At 40.4% G+C, this 23,015-nt stretch overlaps 1 protein-coding gene across 9 annotated transcripts in view; it reads left to right on the plus strand.

The window, feature by feature from the left end:
* KHDRBS2 (KH RNA binding domain containing, signal transduction associated 2) overlaps window positions 1-23,015 on the plus strand; it is a 255,902-nt gene that overhangs the window by 1,230 nt on the left and 231,657 nt on the right. The gene's annotated exons all lie outside the window — the stretch shown is intronic.

Raw genomic sequence — 23,015 nt, forward strand, 5'->3', positions numbered from 1 at the left:
CTCTAACTAATCCTCAAGATTTGATAAATGTAAAAACCATTCATTAGTGAAGTGCTCCTTAAGGAATTCTGGATCATTAGAAAGCTTATTGCACCTCCCCTTTAAGCAAGAAATAGAGAATTTTAGACTTTCTCTTTGTGAACAATGTTGCACAAGCCATTACATTCCATACAGTTGCTTACTGCCTCTTCAAGTATTACTAAAGTAATATGTCTTGTTTTCAGCTAGAAAGACACTAGGTCGAATTTCTGATAACTTGTTAATCCTGATAACTAGGAATTGATTATTATATAAAGCATTATAGTATGGTTTTATAACATTTTACCTATTTCATATTACTTGTGCTCATTGCTTTTAGAGATGTATATAGAGGCTGTATATAGATCAGTAGTACAAGCTAGTATAACATATTTAGAAATGGACCTGCAAAGTACTTATTACATTATTTTATTAATATATGGCAAGGCATTGTGTTTGAATTATTCTTGTTGTCTGGAACTTTATCAGCAGGGGGAGCATGTGTTATCTAAAAATACCTGCTATGTCTATATCATGTAGATATCATGTGGATGGAAACATTCAAAATCTGGGTTTATATTATTATATTATTACATCATAGTTACTTTGTTATAGACTGATTAGCCTGATAGAAGGTCATGTTTAACTGTTATCTGAGACCATTAAAGATGTACTTAGAAGGAGAGATGCTTTTCACAATTTCCATTGTTTCTCTAGATGCCTGCTATATGCCAGTCTGTGCCACTGAATTGTAGCTTTGCAGGATGTCAGTAATTTACACAATTTACTTGCAGATACAATGGCCCAGATTTACTAAAGGCAGTGTACTAGCTTTCTGCCTGACTTTGCACATTCTTTTATGTCCACATGTATTTAAAGGGAACCTGTCACCATGCACTTCATTTTCACTAAAGACAGTTGCAAAAGCCAATTACAGCTGAAGTGCTCTAAGCATTTGCATCACAACATAATTTTGTGTTATAACTTACCTTGCACCCTGACAGAATCCTCTGTGTAGTCCCAGGGGTTGAGCTTGGAGGCATTTCAAAAAACAACAAGGGACTTGTCACCTTTGTGCTCCGGTACAGCTCCTCCCCCTCCCACTGATGTCACTTCACCAGGCTGTGAGCTCTGTGAAGGAGCAGGAAGGAGGAGCTGTACAAAAACGCTGAGGAGTAGGCATCACTGACAAGTGACATGTTGTTTTCTGAAATGCATCCAAACCAAAGCCCAACCTCTGGGACTTCACAGAGGATTCTGTCAGGATGCCAGGTAAGTTATAACACACAATTATATTGTAATGCAATTGCTTAGGGAAGGCAGATTTGTAATGCAGCTGTAAAGGGTCTCTGTAACCTGTCTTTAGTGAAAATGAGGTCCCTTGTGACAGGTTCCCTTTAAGTAGTGCCTGCACCACATGTGTCACACATTTTTTTTTTTGGGACTTTGCGCAATAAATAAGCTGCACGGTCCGACTGATTACCAGAATGCCCCCTACAGTGCAGAAATTTGTGTTGTGAAAGAATAGTGCAGCCCCAACACAAATTTTCTGCACTGTAGGGGGTGTTCCGGTGTTTAGTCGGACCATGTAGCACATTTATCATGCAAAGTTCAAAAGAAATGTGTTGCACACTCTATGTTAAAGGTACACCAAAAAAAAAGTTGGTGCACACATTTTGACCTGTTTTTTCAGTCTTTCCTCTAAAATAGGAGTTTTTCCTTCTCTGTTTCTACACTGTAGAGTAATAGGTTGGCTTTAATTGATATTTTTCATTTTTATTAACTGTGTTAATATGTAACATATTTGCACAGTTGTCATATTTGTTTCTTGCATTAAACTGGAAGCTGTATGCTGGACTCCATATTAGTTTTCAGGCATTTCTATTGTGTATGGCAAGCTTTAGTTATGAAACTAAATTCAACAATTACAGTACTCTCTTATCAAAGGGGTTGCTTTGGATTTTTCGTCTAATAGGAGAGGCTGCTATAAAACAACAAGCAAGTCTATAATCCCGCCCCCTTTTATAGTCATTGCTAGTCATTTAACATTTTCAGTGTAGAAAAACTTCTGTTAAAGTGTAAGTAAAACTTTGTAATTTACTACATTAAGAAAATCTGCTCCTTCTCCTGTAGTAAGCAGTATATTTGAAAGTCTTTTGAGGTGATTCCTCTTCAGACGGATTCTGGGAAAATGTGCTATGTTTTTCAGGATGGGATAAGGAAAACCTTGCCTCTTTTAGCTTCCTTGAAAGGCAGCTCCCTTGACAACAAGCATCACCTACAAGAGGCCTCATGACATGATGCGGGATTAAAACCAAACCAGGAAAACTCTTACTTCCCAACCCTAGCACAAGCCTCTCATCCAGCCAATCTAGTTGCCTATGCTGTGCTGAGGAGACCCAATTAGATAGAAACAGTACTGTCTACAGTAGGGTGTCTGTTCCTTCTGGAATAGATATACAGGCGGTCCCCTACTTAAGGACACCCGACTTACAGACAACCCATAGTTACAGACGGACCCCTCTGCCCACTGTGACCTCTGGTGAAGCTCTCTGGATGCTTTACTATAGCCCCAGACTGCAATGATCAGCTGTAAGATGTCTGTAATGAAGCTTTATTGATAATTCTTGATCCAATTACACCAAAAATTTTGAAACTCCAAATGTCACTGGGGCAAAAGAAAAAAAATTGTCTTGAACTTCCATTATAAAATATACAGTTTCGACTTACATACAAATTCAACTTAAGAACAAACCTCCAGACCCTATCTTGTATGTAACCCGGGGACTGCCTGTACTGGTTTGGTTTTAATCCTGCATCATGTCATAAGACCCCTTTAGACAGATAATGAGGCTAAATATTAATTCTTTACTTTGATGATTGATGATTTAGTTCTCTGAAGAGATAAATCTATTCAGAGACTGTCTGCAAAGAGTCAAGTTATTAAATACGTTATCGGGTTCCTTTATCTCGCAGATGTCAGTGGATACAGGACAGAAATTTACAGAAACTATTTAAATCAAACCTGTGATTAAGAAAGTAAGCTTTAGCTGGTGACAACTTCCAGTAGCCTATGCTATGCTTTTAACAGCATTCTGAATAATTTCAGTGCTTTATAAAACATTGTTTCACATTACCTGGCTGCCTGGAGCAGCTCCTTCCCCCTCCCCACTTCCTGTCATGTGTTTTGAGGAGGAAGGGGGATGGTGTGGAGTAGAGAAAGGATGAATCAGGGGACTGAGACACAGGCACACAGGCTGCAGCTGGCCCCCCTCACTACACGCTGCTGCTAAGAAGCCAGGTGATGTGAAATAAAGTTTTATAAAGTACTGAAATGGTTAACAATGCTGGTAAAGGCATTTTATAAATCAGCATAGCATACGCTATTGGAACGTGTCACCAGCTTAAAATGAGATTCCTGGTGCCGGTTTGTTTTAAATGATGAAGTAAGGTAGGGGAAAAGAAGGAAACAGAGATATATGTCTTCAATTAATTATATTACAATGTTTACTATTAACTGTACTATTCATATATGGAATTTTGTTGAAAGTTTGCAATGTTTGCAATGTTTGTTTCTTGAGTGTTTGAGATATTAAATATGGGGAGCTTATAACTTTTTCATAATATTACTGACATCTGTAATATGTATTCAGTAATTATTAATACTTTCCAAATTGATTGCATAATAAATAAGGTAGTATGGAAGTAAGGAAACATAAAAGCAGAAAAGAATTATTCCTTCACTGTTGTGTCCCTGATGTTCACTTGGACAGCTGCAGAGTGTAATCTATATAATTGAGGGAATGTTGATTAGCTCTATAAACCTTAAAGAAACTTGGGGGGAGATTTATCTTTTCTCTTTCTAGTTTTCTAGTTCCCTTTTTGTCGAACAATGAGCTGCTTATGTGTCAAAGCAACACCTAAGCAGTGATAACCAGGCTTACCTGTCTAATAAGTGGTCTCCCTGTGGGTCCTAGCCTACAGTCATGCTTTCCTTTTTTGGAATCTGTGACTAAATTATTAAACAAACTTACATTTTGACATCTGTCATACATACTCAAAGTCATTTAAAAATGAGGCCTAACAAAAAGAAATGTGAAGAATGAATGAAGAAAATGTAATCTGTTGTGTCTACAGTACTGTTGTTGCATCCAGACCTGGTTCCTGTTTTCCTCAATTTTCTGACTGAATTCTTCCTTTAGATTTCAAGGGCTAGTGTGCATATTCCTAAATTGTCCCTGACAAATCGTGCATACCCTTGTTGTAAAAGGCACCACTTTCCGATGGTAGGTGCATGAGTTCTTTCGTTCTAGTATTCCCAGCTTTCACCTGAGGAAACAGGATTTAGTTCTCATGGAAATAATGTACAGATATCCATATGAGGGTTAAAGGTTGAACACTAACAAGGACACTTTAAAAACCAAACCTTTGGGTTTAGTTCAAATCCAAAACAGTTGAGGTGACCCTAGTGATCTACAACTGACTGTTTATTATAGTGATCCAATGGTAACATTTTTCAGATAGGAAGTAGTTACCTTCTCTTTTTACCTATGGCTTAAAGACTTAACTGCAAGAAAGTATAAATAAACCTTTCGAGCTATTTTTTAATTACAAAAAATACTAGTGCAGGTCATAACAGTAGACTTAGTATTATACTTTATAAAGGCTCACAGCTTTTCTGTTGCTTTTTTCACATGATGATTTGGCTATCTAAGGAAATAAGACTATTCATGTCAGTAAGAAGCTAAGTCATTAGAAGTTTTATCAGCTGTCGGTTGAGTGGAGGACAGAAAGCTGATTTGCACAAACTGTTTGAATAAAATAGAAAGATAGGGGAAAAGGACAAAGGAACATTCTAGTCCCTAAAGTATATTACAAAGTTTATTATTTATCAGTCCCATATCTGAAGTTTTAGCTAAAGTTTAGTTATGCTTTAAAATGTATGCAAAATATATTACATTACTAATTTCATTATGAAAAATTAGTAAGGTAATATACATCTTTTTAACTGCCCAGTAATACTTTTTTAATTGTTACTTGGGAGTTATAGTACAGGCAGTTGCTGACTTAAGTATGATGAGCAGGGAGAGGCTGTAAACAACAAGCTACAAGGAAATAAGTGACTCGGGGGGAGGGAGAGGCAGGCACATATCTGTGAGGTGTAGTAGAGCTCACAGTGTAACAATGTAATAGCCTTTGTTTGTCAGCCTGCTCTGTCTCATGTCTCTATGTGTCAGTGTGTTAGTACAATGTCAGAAGCCAGATGAAAGTGCATAGAAACCCTGTACCCTGGAACCACATTGTCACCCAGCAGAACTAGAAGGTAGAACCTCTATGAGCTGTATTTAAATTATCTGTAACTAATCATGAGAGGCTGGCATTCACGAATCTAGTCACCCAATCATGCTGCTTCCTCTTAGCATAACAAATGCTCACTGCACGTCTCTTCCCGTTTTGCAGCTGGATTCTTCCTAAGGGGCCAGCACAGCTTCTTCACCTACCATGTCGGATTTGGGAGGTCTAGTTCACTTAGACCCACCTTCTGAAGCCAGACCCACCTCCTGAGGGCAGATGCACACAAGCCCTCTTATTACTATTAAAGCAATGTTATAGTTTCCACTAAAACTCAGTAAGTTAAAATCAGTGAATATTCTAGTATAATCCAGCATTTAATATTAAGACTTTTAATTATATGACTTTATCTCTGGAATTTTCATGTCCTTTTCAATAAAGAGGTTTCCAAAATGATTCTTAAAAATGATTACAGGCAATGCAATAAAACACCAGTCACTCACCTGCTTATGCCCCACACTGCTCTAGAGGTCCCTGCTTGTCTTTGTGCTTACATGTATGGCACCAGATTGCTGAGGCCAATAATTTGCTGTAGTATGTGGATATGCACAGAACAAAAGCTCAAAAGGATCACCATTCCCCCCTCTATTTTTTAACCAACCCTGTCTTTGAGATAGATGTGAAAGCACATAGCATGTACAGTTTACTGCAGGGGATCATCAACAATGCTATGTATACAATAGGAATATGCAGAACCTGAATTATTGAAATACCTTCATTTTGTATTACAGTATAGCATTGATAGCAAGTGGGAAACAACATGTGTAAAGAGATTTCTAAAATCGAAAAATTCTACAGAAATGACTTTCTGGTTTTTAGGGCTGGAAGGTGATAATTAAAAATCAAGACCCTTGGCAGCAGAGTCTAATAATTTACTGGGAAATACCAGCTTGGAAGATTTCAGTTCTGATGGATAGAAGTGTGTTGTGTACTGCAACCTTTTGATTTAGACTGAGTTCCTGGAGATCTTTATAAAATGATTGCTGGTACAGTAGGTCAGACAAATGCTCCTGGAGCTGCATCCACCCACATAAACACTTGCCCACAGAGAATCTGAGGCATTCATTAAGCTCTTTATTTCCCTGAACTGACATTTCATTCTTATGTGGTTTCCCAATAATTGATTTCCACATTTCCTACCTTAAATATATTGGATAATGTGTTATGCGAAGAATGTTTTTCCTCAAGAATGAATGCCTTCTGCATAAAAAATAATCTACTTTTTTAATAATGTTAGCACATATTTAAAATATGCAGTGCATCATTTCCCCAATGAAATAGCATTAAATGAGAATCAATGTGCAAAATGCAAATTCCATTTACTTTGGAATAATGAAACAAATGTAAGAAAACATATGATGTAAATATGTTGCCAGCATTTCCCATTTTCCAAGTAAAGAACATAATATTGGGCCATATTTTCTGGACTATGAGACGCTCCTTACTATAGACCTAACCCAGATTTAGTCTTCCAAACAATATATATATATATATATATATATATATATATATATATATATATATATATATATATATATTTAATACCAATTAAAATATCCCTGTCGGTCAAACAGCACATCACACACAGCTCTGCTACATCTATACATTTACACACAGAGCCTGCTACATCCATTTATTCACACATACAGTACTGCAACATCCATACATTTACACACATATCTCTGCTACATCCATTCGTTCATTCACACACACAGCACAACTACACCTATTCATTAACAAGCAGCTCTGCTGTACACACACACACACACACACACAGAAATAGGAACACACTCCCCACTGCTATACACACACACATTGTAACATGGTGGCCACTGCTGTACACACTGGGCTCTGCTAAATACACTGGACACTGCAATGCACACACAACACACACTAATTAGGCACTTCTATACAAAGAAACATACACGCAGCTATGCTATGCACACATAAGGAAGACACTGGTCACTGCTATATACAGAAACACACACACACAGCTCTGCTATACACACATAAGGAACACACTGGGCCCTGCTATATACAGAAACATACACACAGCTATGCTATGCACACATAAGGAAGACACTGGGCCCTGCTATATACAGAAACACACACACACAGCTCTGCTATACACACATAAGGAACACACTGGGCCCTGCTATATACAGAAACAAACACAGCCCTCCTATACACAAACTGGGCACTACTATACACAGATATTTGCGCTACACAAATACATAAGGAACACACTTTGCACTACTGTTCACAGAAACACACACAGAAACGCCCCCCCCCCACCTCTTCTTCTTACTCTGTCACAGTTCTCGGCCCCATCCCTGGCAGCATGAGGACCTTGAGTGATGTAGAAATCAGCGCCTCACCAGATCTCCATTAAAACAGTCAGGAGTCACAGGGTGCCACTAAAATACTTTTTAAAAGTGTTTACCTTTTATTCATGTTTTTGTAATTTATTTTTAAAATGTAATTAAGAATTAAATGTTTTTGAAATTCATTTTAAAAATGTATTTTTAAATACATGTTGTCCGATGTGTCTGAAAGCTGCAGTTCACATTAGTAGTACAATTTTATTGGTTTATTTTATACATTGTGCCCCATAAGGTAATAAAAGTGCTTCAGGGGCATTTTAACAGTATTTATTTTTTTAAATTTAGTTCTGATTACCCCTATAATAATATATCATCCCTATTACAGAAGGAATACTGCATGTTGAAAACACAGAGAGGCAACCTCTTCTTATACAATATACACAGTAGTCACTAAATACTGTATAGAGCGATTAATTAGAAAGGGTCTGTACTTCCCCTGTTTGGCCCAGACCTGAGTTTGCTGAAAAAAATTTGTTCTCCTCCCCATCATAAATAATGATACAATTGGGTCCTCCATATTTTCATTAAATTGTAATGTTTTATTTACTGTTTTAATGTATGGATAGGTTATATAATGACTGTAATACACTCGCCGGCCACTTTATTAGGTACACCATGCTAGTAACGGGTTGCACCCCCTTTTGCCTTCAGAACTGCCTCAATTCTTCGTGGCATAGATTCAACAAGGTGCTGGAAGCATTCCTCAGAGATTTTGGTCCATATTGACATGATGGCATCACACATTTGCCGCAGATTTGTCGGCTGCACATCCATGATGCGAATCTCCCGTTCCACCACATCCCAAAGATGCTCTATTGGATTGAGATCTGGGGACTGTGGAGGCCATTTGAGTACAGTGAACTCATTGTCATGTTCAAGAAACCAGTCTGAGATGATTCCAGCTTTATGACATGGCGCATTATCCTGCTGAAAGTAGCCATCAGATGTTGGGTACATTGTGGTCATAAAGGGATGGACATGGTCAGCAACAATACTCAGGTAGGCTGTGGCGTTGCAACGATGCTCAATTGGTACCAAGGGGCCCAAAGAGTGCCAAGAAAATATTCCCCACACCATGACACCACCACCACCAGCCTGAACCATTGATACCATTGACCCTACCATCCGAATGTCGCAGCAGAAATCGAGACTCATCAGACCAGGCAATGTTTTTCCAATCTTCTACTGTCCAATTTCGATGAGCTTGTGCAAATTGTAGCCTCAGTTTCCTGTTCTTAGCTGAAAGGAGTGGCACCCGGTGTGGTCTTCTGCTGCTGTAGCCCATCTGCCTCAAAGTTCGACGTACTGTGTGTTCAGAGATGCTCTTCTGCCTACCTAGGTTGTAACGGGTGGCGATTTGAGTCACTGTTGCCTTTCTATCAGCTCGAACCAGTCTGCCCATTCTCCTCTGACCTCTGGCATCAACAAGGCATTTCCGCCCACAGAACTGCCGCTCACTGGATGTTTTTTCTTTTTCGGACCATTCTCTGTAAACCCTAGAGATGGTTGTGCATGAAAATCCCAGTAGATCAGCAGTTTCTGAAATACTCAGACCAGCCCTTCTGGCACCAACAACCATGCCACGTTCAAAGGCACTCAAATCACCTTTCTTCCCCATACTGATGCTCGGTTTGAACTGCAGGAGATTGTCTTGACCATGTCTACATGCCTAAATACACTGAGTTGCCGCCATGTGATTGGCTGATTAGAAATTAGGTGTTAACGAGCAGTTGGACAGGTGTACCTAATAAAGTGGCCGGTGAGTGTATATATGTATTGTGTAGAACCTAGTTAATTATATTAGTCTGGACTTCTAAAAATGTTCCAATTTCTCATGTGGCCCCATGGGAAAATGAATTGTTGGATTATGTATGTGCAGGTCTTGCTATAACTTTATTAAAAAAAATCATTACATTGTCAGGCACTCAGCATGTTGGTAACAATAGTAAAAATGTATGAAAATACAAATGTTCTGAAATATGAAAATATTAATTATGTACAAATTATACAGATTAAAATCTTTTAACTTAAGTTTTAACTTAAGTTTAAATTATTAACTTTTATAACAAGTTAAAAGAATTTGCCATTTTGGCTACTTTTGTTTAACTTGGATCTGTATAGGTCATAACAACTTATGTCTGTGATTTTAACCCTTCAAGGACCTTGTCCTTTTTTGTTTTTTCATTTCCATTTTTCCCTCCCCACAATCAAAAACCTATAACTTTTTTATTTTTACACGTACAGAGCTGTGTGATGGTTTGTTTTCTGTGTAACAAATTGCACTGCGGCTCCTTCTCCAGATTTAAAGGGCCAGCGCGCCATTAATTGGCGCTGGCCATATTGCCCAATTCTATATAAGCCTGCCTCTTCCTGCAAGCCCTGCCGGATCTTTGTGCCTCACAGCCTGAGAGAAAGCTTTACTTCGATTAGCCTGCATTCCTGTGTCTCCTGCGTTCCTGTGTCTCCTGCGTTCCTGTGTCCCTTCATGTTCCTATGTTACCTGAGCTCCTCCGTGTTTCTGTGTACCAGTGATCCTCCGTGCTGCTGTCCTGTGTGCTGTGTTCCTGTACCCCTCTGCTTGAACCTCCTGTTGCTGACCCCGGAACTCTGACGTTGCATCTCTGCCGCCTGCCCTGACCCTGTGCCTGGACATTGACCACGAGATTGATTGCCGTTCTTGTACCTCAACCTTGGCCGCAACTGCAGACAAGTCACGCCTGAGGAACGACCTGGTGGTACCACGCCGCAGCTTGTCTAACCTGCTTTGTGGCGGGCTCTGGTGAAAACCGGGTACCACTTAGACTCCGGTCCCAGGTAGTGGCTTGAGTCATCGTCTGCAGTGGTCCAGTGGATCCACAACCTGCAAGCCTGACAGTAAAGTCCGGCCATGGATCCCGCTGAGGTTCCGTCTCCCAGTCGGCCTGATCTTGCTATGATTGTGATGCATCAATCCCGGCAGATTGCCGCACAGCGCGAACAGCTGTAGCAAGTCACCGCCATGCTGCAACAGTTGCTAACTACCCAGCATCAGCAACAGGTCCCTGAAGCTGTTCCTGCAACTCCTGCTACTCCGGCTGTCCTTCCTGCTACCAAACCCAGGCTATGTCTTTCTATGCCGGGCAAGTATGACAGGGATCCCAAGCTATGCAGAGGCTTCATCACCCAGTGGTCTCTACACATAGAGCTCATTCAGTCCCAATTCGTCACGGAGCGTTCCAAGGAATTTACCCTCAGCCTCCGGGAAAGCCCTGGCCTGGGCTACTCCGCTTTGGGACAGAGACGACCAGGTCACTGCTACACTCTCGGCATTTCTGGCAGAATTCCGGTCTGTTTTCGAGGAACCAGCACGGGCCTCCTCTGCTGAGACTGCATTGTTGAATCTGCGTCAGGGCAATTCTTCTGTTGGAGAGTACGCCGTGCAGTTCCGTACCCTGGCCTCGGAGCTCTCTTGGAATGACGCGGCCCTGTCCGCAGCATTCAAAAAGGGACTCTCCTCCCATGTTAAAGACGCTCTGGCCACTCTTGATCTGCCGTCCACTCTGAGTGGTCTAATCTTTCTGGCCACCCGGATAGACGTTCGATTTAGAGAGCGTGCCGGAGAGTCTCACCTCGAGCTGCCTCAAGCTCATCCAAGACGTCTTCCTCGCCTGGCTCCTGTCTTCCAGAGGCTGCTCCAGTCACCGGTTGTACCGTCTGCCGAAGAGCCTATGGAGGTGGACAGAGCCAGACACTCTTTCCAGGAACGCAACAGAAGACAACAGGGAGACCTCTGCCTCTACTGTGCGAGTCCTGAACATTTCATCAGAACGTGTCCAGTCCGTCCCCAACGTTCAGGAAATGCCACCAGCTAGGGTTCTTGGGAGAAGCGTCCCTAGGTGTGTGCAAAGCGTCTCCACGTTTGACCATTCCTGTGCTCCTCAGCGTTGGTACGAGCAGCCAGTTCCAAGTGTGTGCCTTCTTGGACTCCGGGTCCGCAGGAAATTTTGTGAATGCTGCACTGGTCCCGCAGCATCACATTCCAGTGATCCGCCTCGGCAAGCCCCTGGTCATCTCTTCGGTCAGTGGTCAGATTCTCTCTAATCCAGTCCAGTATCGCACTGAACCACTGTGTCTGCAAGTTGGTGCCCTGCATATGGAGAGACTGTCTTTCTACGTACTTCCCCGCTCCACTTCCTCCGTCCTATTGAGACTTCCGTGGCTGCAGAGACATGCACCTGTTCTTAACTGGCAGACTGGGGAGGTTCTTCGCTGGGGTCCTGGATGCCAGTCCCGCTGTCTCAGGGCTCTTCGTCCAGCCTGCACTATACCTTCCACCTTGTCTCTCAAGTCTCTGAAGGGTCTTCCCGCTGCTTACCTGAACTATGCTGATGTCTTCTCTGAAAAGCAAGCGGAGACCTTGCCACCGCATGGTCCATACGATTGCCCTATTGAACTGCTGGCAGGAACATCCCCGCCATAAGGTCGAGTTTACCCGCTGTCCATGCCTGAAACTGCGGCTATGTCGGCCTACATCAAGGAGAATTTACAGAAGGGGTTCATCCGCAAATCCTCTTCTCCTACCGGTGCCGGGTTCTTCTATGTGGCCAAGAAAGATGGTTCTCTTCGTCCCTGCCTTGACTATCGGGGCCTCAATGAGGTGACAATAAAGAACCGGTATCCATTGCCGTTAATCACGGAACTCTTTGACCGCCTCCGTGGAGCTAAAGTCTTCTCTAAATTGGACCTTAGAGGGGCCTATAATCTTATCCGCATCCGGGAGGGCAATGAATGGAAGACCGCCTTTAACACCCGAGATGGGCACTTTAAGTACCTGGTCATGACCTTTGGACTGTGTAATGTGCCTGCAGTGTTTCAGGAATTTGTGAACGACATTTTCAGAGACCTGCTATACACCTGTGTCGTTGTCTACTTAGATGACATCTTGGTCTTCTCTCCTGATCTGGAGTCTCATCAAGTGCATGTACGGCAAGTTCTTAGGCGCCTAAGAGCCAATCGTCTCTATGCTAAACTGGAGAAGTGCCAATTCTATCAGAATTCTATCCGTTTTCTATTATACATAATCTCCGATAAAGGCCTACAGATGGATCCAACAGATGTCTGCGGTACTTCAGTGGCCTCGCCCAGTGGGATTTTGTGCCATACAGTGATTCCTTGGTTTTGCAAATTATTACCGGCAATTCATTCCTCACTTCTCTTCCCTCGTATCTCCCATTGTGGCCCTAACTAAAAAAGGTGCTGATCCCAGACACTGGTCTCCAGTTGCGGAGGAAGCATTCTCAAGACTGAAGTCTGCCTTCGCCTCCTGTTCTGATGCGACCAGATTTAGAGAAACCCTTCCAACTTGAGGTTCACGCCTCTTCCGTGGGTGCTGGAGCTGTGCTCACTCAGAAAGGGCCCAAAGGCCGAACACTTACCTGTGGTTTCTTTTTCAGAACCTTCTCTGCGGCTGAGAGAAATTACTCCACAGGAGATCTGCCTCCTTAGGGGTGATTTGTATTTTTAGGGTTTTTTATTATAAATTTTTTTTGGTAACTTTCTTAATTTTTACTTTTACTATTTTTCAGACTCCCTGTATGGCAGTATATGGGGATTTTCCTCCTCATTCATCACAATGTGCTGATAGCACATTGTAATGAAAGGGTTAAAACGAGACAACCTCAGGTCTCGGGTGAAGGACGATCCTCGGCATGATGGCGGCGCCAAGCGATCGGGGCTAGCAACGATCGCAGGTGTTATCGGTAAGTCTTTGCTGCGATATGCAGCAAAGACTTACAGGCCATGAAGAGGGCTCAGCCCGTGAGCCCTCTCCATGCACCCGCGGCCGACCTGTGACGCGCTATTACGTCATGGGTCGTGAATGGGTTAATGAAGTGTATACTGTGATCTAAAATGTAATTGTTATGGCATGGAATCTGTTGTTGCAATGGAGTCATGTACTTTACATCACATTTGTTTTAAAGGTGGCTATGTGGTTGGTAACAACACTTCTATATACTGTGATTAGCCACTTCATTTGGTTAATTTAAAGTTTTTGGGGTATGCAGTGTAGTGAGCCTTAGCAAATCAGTGCACCATAGGAGATCATGACAATGGAAGAAGTGGGCCAATCTACAAATGTCCTTTGTGTAAACATTTTGAATTGAGCAAATATTACATTATTCAATCAGACCTTAGATTCCTTAGATTCCTTTTTTTAAATAAAAAAAGGTTATTAGCAATTAAATGACCTTGTCTTCTCTCAACCCCCATGTTGGCGTTTGCTTTGCTCTGTGCAGTGTACAGATCGCTACCTGCTAACACGGTCCACTTTTATTTTTACCATGTACTATTTGAGTTTGTACTAAAACAGAAATGTTCTAATTTCATATAAGTCACCTGTGTATTGTATAGGACAGTCTGTATGCAAAGATTTTGTTGAAAGCTCAGAAGAAGATTGCTATGCACAGAAGAGCTAATATGTAATTAGGCTTGCATTAAAACATGACTGCAGGATTTGCAAGTTCAACTTGGGGACTTGTGTAACTAAGTAAGTTGATTTGCCACACATTTGTAGTATTTCCAATTAATATTATATAATCAATTTGACATATTTACTTTAAATGTATCTCTATTATTTCTACTGCATTCTGCATTAGAACTGTACCATTTGTTTATATGAAGTTTTTGCATTAGTGTTACATAATTTCAGACCTTTTTAAATGACAGTGTTGTGTAGAGCAAATGGTTTACAGACGTAACGTTGATGATTTATGCATATGCAAATGAAATTCTTGGTGCATCATAGTTGTGTCTGCTTGTGCACTATTCTTCAGAATGCCAGATCAAGTTATGTGTATGATATGAATGGAAGGAAACAGATATATCAACCATAGTCATACTGTAGGTCTGGTGCACCAAACAAGTCTTTTGCATAAACTACCATCAAGATCATACCTTATAAACAGGGCCGGCGCCAGCACTGGGTATACCTGGGCAAGTGCTGGGGCCCAGAGCTGCTGGGGGGGGGCCCACATCATGCTGTACATAAAGAATCTATAAGGGTGAGCGGGGCTTTATCTAGTGATTCCAATGTGAGGGGGTTATATAAAATAACCATGAGGGGCCTGTTTGGTATAATAAACCAGCGAATATTTCAGGGAACGGGAGATTTTTTTTTTAGTTTCTGAATTTTTAATGCTGCCATGTGAGTTCACTGCAAAGGGGCCCACTGAAGCTCTGTCGCTCAGGGGCCTACTGAAACCCGGAGCCGATCCTGCTTTTAAAGCAGTGTCACAGACTGGGACACATTACTAAAATAGCTGCATGAATTTATGAAGTGTTTGTGCCAGTTTTGTGTCGTGGCTACACTGTCACCATAGCGACGTAAAACTCTGCACCTAAAGGGGCGTTCTGTTCGTACCGTGCACAACATTTATGTCTAAAGTCCAAAAGAAATGTGCCACACACCCTTAAAACTAAGTGCACCAATAAAAATATTGCACGTGCAGGGTGCGCCAGATTATTGACTAGTCTTCAATAATGTGGTGCACTCTGCACATTAGTAGGGCAAATATATACAGGCGGTCCCCTACTTAAGAACACTCGACTTACATACGACCCATAGTTACAAACAGACACATTATCAAATGTGTCTGTAATGAAGATTTAGTGTTAATATTGATTCTTATGACAACCCAACATTTTTAAAATCCAATTGTCACAAAGACCAAAAAAGTTCTGGTTGGGATTACAATGATAAAATATACAGTTCCGACTTACATACAAACTCAACTTAAGAACAAACCTACAGACCCTATCTTGTATGTAACCCGGGGACTGCCTGTACTATATGTAGATTATTATGTTTTTAACTGTACAATCCCTATAATGTACCAAACTGTATTTATTATTACTGTATATACTTGAGTATAAGCCAAGACCCCTAATTTTACCACCAAAAACTAGGAAAATCAATTGACTCGAGTATAAGCTGAGGGTGGGAAATGCATTGGTCACAGTCTTCCAGTATATAGCCAGCCCCCACTAGTATATAGCCAGCCCCCAGTAGTATATAGCCATCCAGCTCCCAGTAGTATACAGCCTGCCAGCCCCCAGTGGTATACAGCCAGCCAGCCCCATTGAGTATACAGCCAGCCAGCCCCATTGAGTATACAGCCCGCCAGCCCCATGGAGTATACAGCTCGCCAGCCCCATGTAGTATACAGCCAGCCAGCCCCATGTATTTTGAAAGCCAGCCCGCAGTTTGCCAAGCATATTCAAAAAAACAAACTTACATACTCACCCTCCGGCGCTCCGATGCTCGTGGCAGCTCCCGATCCTAAGCGCGACTCCTGGCGTCCCCTTCTATCTTCTATATGCTGTATTAGCCACACGATCGGCCAGCTCAAGGAAGTGTCTGCCGGCTAATACAGCAGAGAAAAGACCGAAGAGGATCCGCCAGAAGCTGCGCCAAGCATTGGGGCGCTGGAGGATGAGTATGTACAGTTTTTTAAATTGACTCGAGTATAAGCAGGGGGGAATTTTTTCAGCACATTTTTTGCGCTTAAAAACTCGGCTTATACATGAGTATATATGGTAATTAGTGCCATTACTAGGTGGATCAAGTGAGAATAAACACTAATTCCACATCTGAAGTTCATCTTAGACTATATTTACACACGTGTGCCCAGGAGAGTCCCTGCCCCTCTCCATAGGAATATATGGCGCATGGCGCCGTATTCTGGTGAAATATAGGACATGTCCTATCTTTCTCCGGGCTAATGAACATTATGCCGCTGTGCGCCTATGGGGGAAGTATATACAGCGGCCGTGTGTACGTCCCCCATACGTGTGTGTGAATATAATGTTAATGTAGATTATATCTATATGCAAATTTTCCACACTTTATAATAGCTGAATGGGTTGATCTCTTAAGCTGATATGTAATCTTCCTCAAAGTTATAAATAGAGAATCTGGGAGAAAAGGGCATGCCTGGTACAGTTATAATTGAGGCACTGTAAGAAATGACTGGAAGATGGAGAAAGCTGCTTTAAATAAGGTTATTACGACAAGCACTTTCAACATTTTAACAAAATGTGGTCCAGAATCTGTCAGGAACATTTTAATAATTTAAATAACTCCTCAGCTGGAGGAGGAAGGTTGTAAAGGGAAATCTGCTTTGTGTTCTTTATGTAGTACATTTATGCAAGGCATATGTCAGAATACAGAAATAATGGCATACAGCCTTTGACATGTATAACCTCCCACCCCCTCTTCTTATTGCAATGCAAATAGGTCATTATTTCTATCACCTGCATTTTAAGGCAGATTATGTACAGTATGGCTTCTATGAACAATGCATTTTTTCCTATTTTTGATTATCTTGAATTGTAATTCACAGTACAATGGTTGTGTGGCGCTTTGTCAAAGAACAGTATGTTTTTCTCAATGGAAGATTAATTAAGAATTGCCATACAACTACAAATGGCTTTCTCAATAGCCCTTATGCGTTCATGGGAATTTTGTACAAATGTGAACCTTGAAATGCTGACAGATAGATAGCCGTAGCAATTTCAAGCTACTGCAATTTTTCATTTCTGTATTCGTTCTGTTAAAAATGTTAACTGGATGTACTGTGCTTATTATAATTTTTTTCTATAAGGTCAATTTTACCAAATATTTTGTGCCAGGAAAAGGAAGTGTTTAAGTGTATTTCTCATATTCACATATTTAATAATTATTTCTGATTTAAAAAAATAACATTATGTTATTATGTTTTGAGAATGTTGTTTAATATAGATACAAAACAATATGTAACAATATGCAGAAGCCTTTAGTATATGCAGTAAGTGATCCCCCAATTACAGTAGGTGGCACTTTACTTCCCCACTGGTGGGACCCACAGTGATCTAAAACTTAAAACCTGTACTTTAAATAATTTAAAGTTTCTTTTTTGTTGATGTTTGATCACTATTTAATTAAAGGGGTTCTTAAATGACATACAAGTTAGCCCCTATTCACTAACTTACTGATTGTTGGAGGTCTCAGGCTGCTCAATTCATCTATATGGCACTGATGGAGATAGCCATGCACTTTACTCAGCAATCTCTGCCAGCGTCATAGAGATGAATAGAGCAGCCAGCCATGGCGGGGGTACAACGTCCTCATGATCTGTGTGGGTCCAATCACCGAGAACCCCACCGATCAGCAGGTTAGTCCCTGTCCTGGGGGACTAACTTGTTTATCACTGAAGAACCCCTTTAAACCGCGTAGGATGTAAAGTTTCTGTATTTGTCTGTTTTATGGAAATATGTGTAACTAATTGATTCACATTAATTTATATGGCACCTATCACTCTTACAATGGTATTGAAATTGGCATTATACAAAAAATAGGAAAAGTTATGTTTTTTATCCTCCTTTTAAAAATCTAAAAAAAAATCTTTAACCACTTAACAAGACAAGATATATTCATACTATTCAGGGCCCAATCGAAACCCCAGGACAAACATGCACAACCTTGTAATCAGCAGAAGGTGTATCATGCAGCCCTTAATGGAGAGTCTCATGTGCATGGGGGTTTAGTCCTATAACTGCTGTAATCAGTGATGATCATTTATTTAAGAGGAGACTTGGCACCCAAGCTCCATCCACAACGCAATCATAGGGTGTTACAGGGTTGTCGTAGCAGCCAGTAGACAGGCAGAGGCCTGTGGAGCGACGTGGTGGTACCAACAGCGGGGCTCTGGTGAAAACCGGGTGCCACTTAGACTCCGCTCCCAGGTGTCTGCTTACGTCATCGTATGTGGTGGTTCAGAGGATCGACTAAAACTGATCCTGAACTTCTTTCAAACTTTACTTCAGAATAACTTCAACTTTATTGAAAATATTATTGCTACATATTCTATCACGTCACAAAGCATGGCAATCTTCATAGTAAAACTGACAGTTACAATACACGGAATTACTAGTTGACTAGCCAACACCATAAAAACACCATACTTTTGTGAATCTGTCACAACAAGTTTATCCTATATGCCTCATGTACAATCACCTAGTGGGCATGTTTTGAATTACACTTGCATTATTGTATCAAATTTGATCCCTACCAGTATACACATGTAATTTTTTTTTAAATAACAAGTGTTGCTGCTTAGTATCAGTAGTGGTAGTAATGTGCCCAATTGTTCTCTAGATCTACGCTGTGCTGCTGGCTGAAATAAGTATTGCTTGTGTCCAGTATCCAAGGGAGATGTTGTGTTATTGTTCTCCCAACGTAGGTCTATGTTACAGTTCCTTATACATGAGCTTTCCATCACACAGCAACAGTCCCACCCACACACATATCCTTTGCATTGCAGATGCCATAGATGCAGTTAATACAAAAGGCTATAAATGTTGAAAAGTATTGGATTTTCATCATTTTGTATGATGCAGTTTATCAAAAAGTTATCAAGAAATATCATAATATTGATATGCTATCACTTACTAGTGATCTGATGGAGATCTCACTGTAGTGATCCACATATTAAAATGAGGTGGTAGCTTCACTACTGACTTTCCCTGTATGTTATCTCTTGTGACATCCTGTTGTATTAGCTAAAGGGTCAAAAAATTTTAAAATAATAGGAATATCCCTTTAAAACTCCAGCAATTACGATGTTATATTTTAAACCTAAGGTCTACATTTGTATCCTCCAGGGTGCTGACTCCAGCTTGAATATTCATTAGTACTAAAATATATCCTTCTCCCAATTACCAAGAACTGACTCCATAAAAAGCAAATGTGTACATAAGCAAACACAGTAGTAACAAATAATTGATTTGTCAATTCAGCCTTTGCAAAGCTGTTTATACAACATTTTATTACTCATTTCACAGTAAGTTATATTTTTATAATAACATATACATCTAGAGAATGAAAGGTAAAGAATAATGTTATCTGGAAAATGTACAGTGGATTATCTAATTAATGTGAGCATTTAAAACAAAAATGAGGAGGAGATCAGGAGGAAATAAAAGCAGGGATTAAAAAGGCCAAAAGAACATATAAAGAAAAGCTGCAGAGGAAAACTGATGCAGAATCGAAGTAAGGAAGTTTAGCAGGGTGTAAAGGAGATATGTGGCTTATATAAAGTGGTTGGTGAAGAGGGGGATGACAAACTTATTAATTCTTTCAATAGGCATTTTAACAGGTTCAGGGATACATCTGGAAGAGAATTAGTGACCACAAAGCAGTTAGAGACAGTTAGTCGACCACTCTGTCTTGATTTAGTGGTAGATAGTTTAGAGGTGGAGGGGCAATTATGCAAAATTAAATATTGTTAGGCTCGGGGGTGATTAGGGTATGTGCAGCGGAGTTGAGTGATGTGTTTACTCACATTTAATTGCAGTCTTTGTGAATCTTGTGTCCCTAAAATCTGGTAGATTTCTAACATTGTACCTGTGCCAAAGAAGGGTCCGATGGTTAAGATAAACAATTATCGCCTATTGTCTTGACATTTAACATTATGAAGATACTAAAGCGATTGATTTTGAGTCATCTGTGGGTTGTGACTAAATCATTCTCACATGGTTTGCAGTTTGCTTACCAAAAAAATGTTGGGGTTGAAGATGCAATTAATTTTCTATTGGAGTGGGCATACTCTTATCTTGAGGAGTGTGGTACAAGTAGTTCAGATTATGTTTTCTTATTTTTCAAGTGCTTTTAATTCTGTTGAGCCAGCTATTTTATGCACAAAGTTGGAAACTTTAGGAGTGGAGAGAGGTCTTATTGAATGATGATATGACTTTTCGACCACAGTATGCATGTATGGGGAGTCGGATTTCTGAAACTGTGTTTAGTATTGTCGGCGCTCCTCAAGGAACGGTTTTATCTCTATTCCTATTTCCACTGTACTTTGCTGATTTTACTTATAACTCAGAAAAATGTCACTTGCACCACTGTTGTGGTGGGAAATGTTGTGGAAGATGGAGACGTGGCGTATGAGGCTGTTACCGAGGCCTTTGTGTATTTTTAGTTAATTTTAAATGTAAGACAAAGGAGATGAGTATCCATAAATATGTATCTGGTCTTAAAGCAGTTGTAATCCAGGGGTCGGAAGTGGAGGAGGTTGTTGCATTCAAATACTTGTGTTGAGGATTTAAGGATTTAATTTGGAAAGTTAATTCTCATAGGTTATACATAAAGGGTTTCTCTAGACTGCTTTTATTATGTAAATTACAATCATTTGATGTCTGCAACAAATTACTACGTATGTTCTATGACACTGTGGTAGGTGAATCTATTTTTTATTGTGTAGCCTGCTTTGGATCTGGAATGTGTGTTAGGGATATTAATAAGATGGACAAGGTGATCAGAAGGGCTAGGGGTGTAATTGTGGGTAAGCTGGCATGTTTTAATGGTGTGGTAGAAGGTAGAATTAAGGCAAAATTTAAAAGTATTACCACCTTCTGTTTGTGATGCTCTTGGCTAGCAAAAGTCATTTTAGTGCAATGTTAATTCAGATGGAGGTCTGTAAAGTGTGCTATAGAAGATCTTTTGTACCATTCTCAAATGCATTGTATAACAAAGAGCTTGTATTGTGTCAATAGTATGGAATGTTGTTTATTTGTTTTATTGTTTTTACTGCTGAAGTGTCTCCAAATTTCCCCTGTTGGGAATTAATAAAGTTTTATCTATCTATCTACCTGAGCTTCCCATTCGAGTTCGGGGTTTGTGTGTGCACATTCAGACACGTACATATTGCCGGATTGGCTGCTGAACAGCTAGTACCGCAAATTAATGCCCCTAGATACCAGCCATGGCTATGATTGGCTAAGAGGACATCCCTAGCCAATCAAAGCCATTACTAGTTGGCTGGGGTGTTAATATACCATATTGGCTGTTCCACACCAAATCAAGTAATATGTCTGGGTTGTGCAGTGCACACTAGAATGGTAAGTTTGGGTCCGCTTATCTCTACTAATAAACAATAATTTGATTTAGATTGAGTCTACATTTGTGTGTCTTACATTTCTTGTTTGTTTTTACCTTTAGCACCTTATAACAGAGCCGTTATGCCCAATATTATATTTCCATATTTTATTTCTTTCTCAAAGAGGCTGAGCAGATGAAACATTGTGGCTGGTGATGACTGGACACAAACACGGACTTCAACAAGAAGTCTGTGTTCGAGTTTGGTTGAACGCTCATTTGTAACACCCTCTGAGCAGTGCTCACATGGCGATGATACACAGGCCACGAACAACGGACCACAGATCCAATTTTTTTGGCCAGTGAAATGCACTTATTTGTTTGAAAGAAGACTTGGACTGTGTGGAGACCGTTTTGACAAGGAGTATCATAACGCTTTATTATCAATTAGTAGTTGCTTGGCTGATGCCATAAGTGCCTGTTCAGTCTAGTTTTGCGTCTAAATAACAATATACTAATTGGTGCCCATCTGCATTGTTCTTTTACAAAACTGATGTAAAGTACATGGGGACGCAATAGTCATTATGCAGATCACTTCTCCCCACATACTTTAATTGGGTATCTTTACATTTCTGTTTATACATTGTTATACAAGCATCAATTTTTAATTCTTGAAGGCCCACATGCACATATGCATTTTTCGGTCCAGTTTTTGCCATCAAAAAGCAGGCCATGTGTCACCTGTTTGTAACCCACATGCCACCATAAACTAGCCATATCCGCAAAATAATAATACAGAGGACTGGCACCCACGTGACCTTGTCTTCTGGGCAACCCAAGACAGAAACGGCCCTTATATGGTAGACCACAATGTATTTAGGCCATTTTTTGTGTAATCCTGTAGAGTTGTATGGAGAGAAACATATAAAAAACAGGACATGCTCTATTTTTTTTTATTGTGGTCTGGTCAGTTCACAGAGCTGTGAGAAATTCGACCAGATACATACCCAGATTCTGTATTGTTATGGCGGTTTATGCAGTCAGCCAACAAACAGGCAATTGCTGTCTTCATATACAGTAAGCTAGTTATTAAAAAATGTGTATTTCCATAAATGCTTGTGTATGATCATTGGCCCAGTAATCTCCACACATAACAGAGTCTTTGTTATAAATTTTTTAGGAAGAATATCAGAGACTTACCATGGCTAAAAATACCCCAGTACTGTTTTAATGCAAGTACACACTAAAATAGTCTCACCAGGAGTGGGTGATCGTCTTCAAAATGGTTGAGAGCCAATTTGTTTAAATAGCTCCTCACTATTTAGCTTGCTGTTACATTGACTATAATGATTTTGCCCTCAGCGGCA

This window comes from Engystomops pustulosus, chromosome 3 (genome assembly GCF_040894005.1).
Source record: "Engystomops pustulosus chromosome 3, aEngPut4.maternal, whole genome shotgun sequence".
NCBI lineage: Eukaryota > Metazoa > Chordata > Amphibia > Anura > Leptodactylidae > Engystomops > Engystomops pustulosus.